Source organism: Diceros bicornis, chromosome 22, assembly GCF_020826845.1.
Source record: "Diceros bicornis minor isolate mBicDic1 chromosome 22, mDicBic1.mat.cur, whole genome shotgun sequence".
Classification (NCBI taxonomy): domain Eukaryota; kingdom Metazoa; phylum Chordata; class Mammalia; order Perissodactyla; family Rhinocerotidae; genus Diceros; species Diceros bicornis.
In genome coordinates, this window is record NC_080761.1 from 59,797,328 (window position 1) to 59,802,590 (window position 5,263).

Here is a 5,263-nt window from a genome sequence, read left to right on the forward strand (position 1 = left end):
ATAAAAGGAAGTGATAGCATGTAGAGATTGAAAGACCAACTTGAGCTGGAATCATTTTCACCACTTATAGGTTGTGGAACCTTGGGAAAGTTATATAATCTTCCTAATCCTCATTCCCCTCGTTTATAAATTTAATACCTAGCGTATTAGGATTGTTGTGATATTAATTACATAAAGCATATTATTTACTTATACATACATATAGATAATTAACTGAGATAATCAATGTAAAGCTCTTAGCAGAGTAGTTCTCAGTGTGTTTTCTATTATTTTTTCTTTCTTCCTATATATCCTCTGTCTCCACTCAGTGACTGTGAGAAGAGTTGAGTAACATTTGAAAATATTACACACACTTTACAGAATCTTTTAACGTATGCTTGTTAAACACTTCTTTCTTTGTTGAAATAGTCTTAGGTTTTGTTATTTGTTGCATTACTTATGAGTGGGTAGACTGTTTTTTCTCACATACTTAAATTTAAGCAAAAACAAGAGAAACTTTTTTTTTTTTTTAAAGATTAGACTTGCTCTAATGGCACATGTACAAATCCCAAGGTTCTAGAAAATTGTCTCATTCTTCAAACCAGTGGTTCTCAGCCAGGGATGATTTTGCTTCCCAGGGGGCATTTGGCAATGTCTGGAGATATGTTTAGTTCTCATGACCTCCAGGCAGGGGGAGGTTGCTAAGAGGCCAGGGATGGTGATAAATATCCTATAATGGATAAGATAGTCCATAACAGCAAAGAATTTTGTGGTCCAAAATGTCAATAGTGCTGAGGTTTGAGAAACCCTGCTTTACACAAAGGAATTTGTATAGTGTAATGCAGTCAGTGTATTATTTTCAAAATAAAGTAAAATACAGGCATTATCTCATAAATCATGGTGTGTTTACGTAATGGAATACCATACAGCAATGAAAATGAATAAACTACAACTATTCTCAACAACATCATTGAATCTCACAGCACAGAACAAAAGAAGTCAGACATAAAAGAATATAGACAGTATGATTCCTTTTACATGACTGAAAAATAGGAAAAATTAATTTGTGATGTTCAAAGTCATGGCAGTCACCGTCATAGAGGTCTCTGCAAGGCTGATGTTCTCTTTCTGGATCTGGGAGTTGAGTACACAGATGTGTACACTTGGTGAAAATTCATCAGGTGTATACTTGTGATTTTTCTACTTTTCTGAATGAACGTTTTATTTCAACAGTTTTCTAAACAAAAAGGGAAATATATGCTTTATGCCATGCTATTTGATTGTAATGATTATATCACTTAGGAGCTGGAGTATCGTTTTCTGATTCCTGGGTCCCTAAAATAGAAAATTTTGTAGGCCATTTTCTTAAGGTAACTCTCAGTAGAGTTGTTCTAGAGAGAACAAGGAGGTTTTTGAAGTTTATTTTTTCTTTATCACAACATCCACTGAAGTTTGCTGTGACATTGGCAGTACAGTCATGTGCCACATAATGACATTTCAGTCAGTGATGAACTGCACACATGACAGTGGTCCCATAAGATTAGTTCCACGTATCCCAGGCACATAGTAGGCTACACCATCTAGGTTTGTGTAAGTACACCCCATGATGTTTGCACAATGACAAATTGCCTAATGAGACACTTCTTAGAATCTGCTAAGGCAAATGTTAAAATTATTACAAGATAAGGATGCCATTATGTTGTTGATGATAGATATTGCCATGTAAGAGCAAAATGTGCTAATACAGTTCTTTTTCCTAAAAGGAGAAATTCAAGAGTTTGCTCATTTTGATTTTATATTTTTGTTGAGTTTTTTCCATTTAAATGAATTAATCATGTAGTCTTAAATCTGGATTTTAAAATTGAGGTAAACTTAGTGCTGCATTACACTAAAATCAGGTATTTAATGATTCAGTTTGGAGCCGGGTGTTCCCAGGACCACCCTCAGGTTCAATGACTCACTAGAAGAACTTAGAATTCAAAAAAACTGTTATAAGAGATGGACATCAGCAAGATAATGGACTTAGGAGTTCCCAACTCTTGTCCCCCAACAAAAACAATGTAACAACTACCTACCAACAAAAATAGCTATCGGAGAGCTCTGGAGTACAATGAAAAAGCTGCAGGAACCCAGTGGAGCAAAACGACTGAGGATGTCTGCATAGAAAGGCATAGGAAGCATTTTACCTGTGTTACCCATCTCCTAGTCCAGCAAAGTTAGGCACCAAGAGGGATCTTTTCAGCTGCAATGTCCTTTGATGGGGGGAAAAGAGAGAAGGAGGACCCCAGAAGCCTTCACCTGTGCCACAGACACCTGCAGCTTTTGTCACAGAGGATCCCCACAGTGTTTGCCAACACTGACCGCCAGTGATGGAGGTGCCTGGAGTCCGTGTCACTATGCCCCCCAGAGAAGAAGCCACCACCTGATCCCCTGAGGCTGGAGCCACTCCATCCCCCTCAGTCCCAGTGCCACCACACATGCCCCAGATTCTGGTGCTGCCATGCACATGCCCACACCCCAGACCCCAAATACCTGTGCCCAGGACCTCAGCACCAAGAGGGATCCCCTAAGCCGTAACTACCCCCTGCAGGGGAAGGGCGAGCAGGAGAACCCCAGCATTCTTCACCAAGGACCCCAGCAGCCCTTGCTGCTGCCATATACACCTGCAGCTTTGTCTGTCAAGGAGCTCCACGATCTTCACCAATACTAACCTCACTTGTTGGAGCTGCCTAGAGTCCATGCTATTGAACTTCCCCCCCACCAGAGCTGGAGCTCCTGAACCCCACCCAGCCAGCACCCTCATGCTCAACTGTAGGTGAAGATCTTTCCCTAGGGCAGGTAGTCTGTAAAGTCTGGAAGAGGGGACTTCTCCTTCAAATGTGCAGCCATCAATGTAAGACTATAAGGAACACAAAAAATCAAGGAAACATGACACCACCAAAGGAACACAATACTTTTCCAGTAACGGACCACAAAGAAATGTAGACCTATAAATTGCCTGGCAAATAATTCAAAATAATTGTTTTGAAGAAGTTCACTGAGCTACAAGAGAACACAGACATTACAAGTTACTCCAGGTTCATCTTTTTTATTTTTTTGTGAGGAAGATTAGCCCTGAGCTAACATCTGATGTCAATCCTCCTCTTTTTGCTGAGGAAGATTGGCCTTGGGCTAACATCCATGCCCATCTTCCTCTACTTTATATGGGACACTGCCACAGCATGGCTTAACAAACATTCCATCAGTCCGCACCCGGAATCCGAACCTGTGAACCCCAGGCCGCCAAAGTGGAAGGCGTGAACTTAACCGCTACGCCACTGGGCCTGCCCCTCCACATTCATCTTATCTTGTATTTTCTCAGCCCAGCCCTATAAGCAGCCATTTCTGGTTCCTTTTATTAGAGACCAAGATTTGGGTGCTGGCTATGCTTGTGGCTACTGAGGTGTCAATGCTTCTAGACCCTCTTGTGTATACACATATCTGTATTTATTTCTGTATCTGTCTGTTGTTTCAGAGGATTCACTTTAGTTGGCTTTTTGTGTGTGTGTGGGCGAACTATCCTTATTGAAGCTTCTCAACTTCTTGCATTCCATCCAGCCCTAGGCTAAAAGGTAAATGTGATATACTTTCTGAAAAAAGTATGTTAGGCTGTTATGCACACTGCAATGATTCAGAATCAGATTGAATGGGCAACATTTCATAAGGAAGGATGTAATTTTGAGTGAGCCAGGCAGACAAAGAGTTTATTCTACAATGTGTGTAAAAAATTAGGAATTTAAGGGCTTTTTTCCTTGCCCTACTTCTCTCTGTTTCACATACTGGATATATGTGTTGCTGCCATCTGATACAACCTCTATGCCTAAAGCAGGAATTATTGCTGATATGGGTCAGCTTCTCCTCCTTGCCACCTCATCATAATCAATTATCAAATCTTACTTTTCTCACCTCCTACCTCTCTTTGTCCACCCCCACATCCAAGCAATCATCATGCTCTATTTATTCTATATCTCAAACCATTCTGTGCCTGCTCAATTCTACTGCCACTGCCTTAGTTCATACCCTTCTCATCTCTCAAGAGTTTAGTGTCTTTGTCTTTGGGTTCACTTCCACCTATACCTACTCTCTTTAAACAAAATTTGTACTTCTAATACAAATCCATCTTATTATATCACTTCCTTGCTAAAAACTCTTCAAGGTCTCCTGTTTTTATGCAGGATAAGGCTCCAGCTCATTAGCATGACATGCATATCTCAGTATCTAGCTTTTGCCCACCTCTCAGCCTCGTAGTCTGGCACCATTCTACATCCCTGTCATTGTGCTCTCATACCTGAACCTCCTCTGTCTGGAATAGCCTCCTCCCCTTCCCCCCAACTTTGGTATCATCTCCACCAGGTCTTCTTCATCTCCTCTTGTGCATCACATACACTTTCCTTGTGCCTTCTGTGCACTTTGTGTATATTTCTTTGTCGACATGTAATTCTTTAAACATTAAAAACATATTTCTTACAAAGAGATAGTGAGCACCTGACAATAGTTCATGTATCTCATAAAGTGAGTTCAAAAAAGAATTTGAAAAACTAGGCTTGTTACAGTTGATGGTGCTCAGGGCAAGCTACCCCAGGAAGTACCACTCTGGTATGTGGATTATTTCGAGCTGAAGACAATAAGGACTCAGAGAACTCAGGAAGAATATTTGAGTTTCCCCTCCCAAACTGCCTAAAGAATTTAAAACAAAAGATCTGTTTCAGGAAGGAGTTATTATCATGACTGCTATAAAGATAATGTAGGATAGAGGTTACAATAGAAAAGGCACCAACAAGCCCATCTTATCAGAAGTTCTGTCTCTCTGGCCACATGCTCTGGATGGCCCTGCGAGGAGTTACCAGACAATCATTTACAAGGGAAGTCTCCATTTGCAAAGGTATCTCCCTCTCTGTATTGGGAAGAGGGGGGATGACCTCATTTCTAGAGACTTATCAATGTGGAAGGTGAGGCCTTAAAACTGCATAATAAACCTTACTCTTGTTTACAGTGCTTTAGTGATAATCTCCTGTAACTGACACCCCCACCCCCAACATCCTCCTTGTCTTGGTTGGACATGGTATTTAAGACGAGAATTTCTGCTATTGTGAGAGAGAAACGCAGTGTCCCTGCTTTCTCCCATGTATACATGTTATTAAACTTGGTATTATTTTCTCCTGTTAACCTGTCTTGTTAATTATTTGGCCAGCCATAAGAACTTTAAGGAAAAGGGCAGAGGGAGATTCCCCCTCTTCCCCCGACA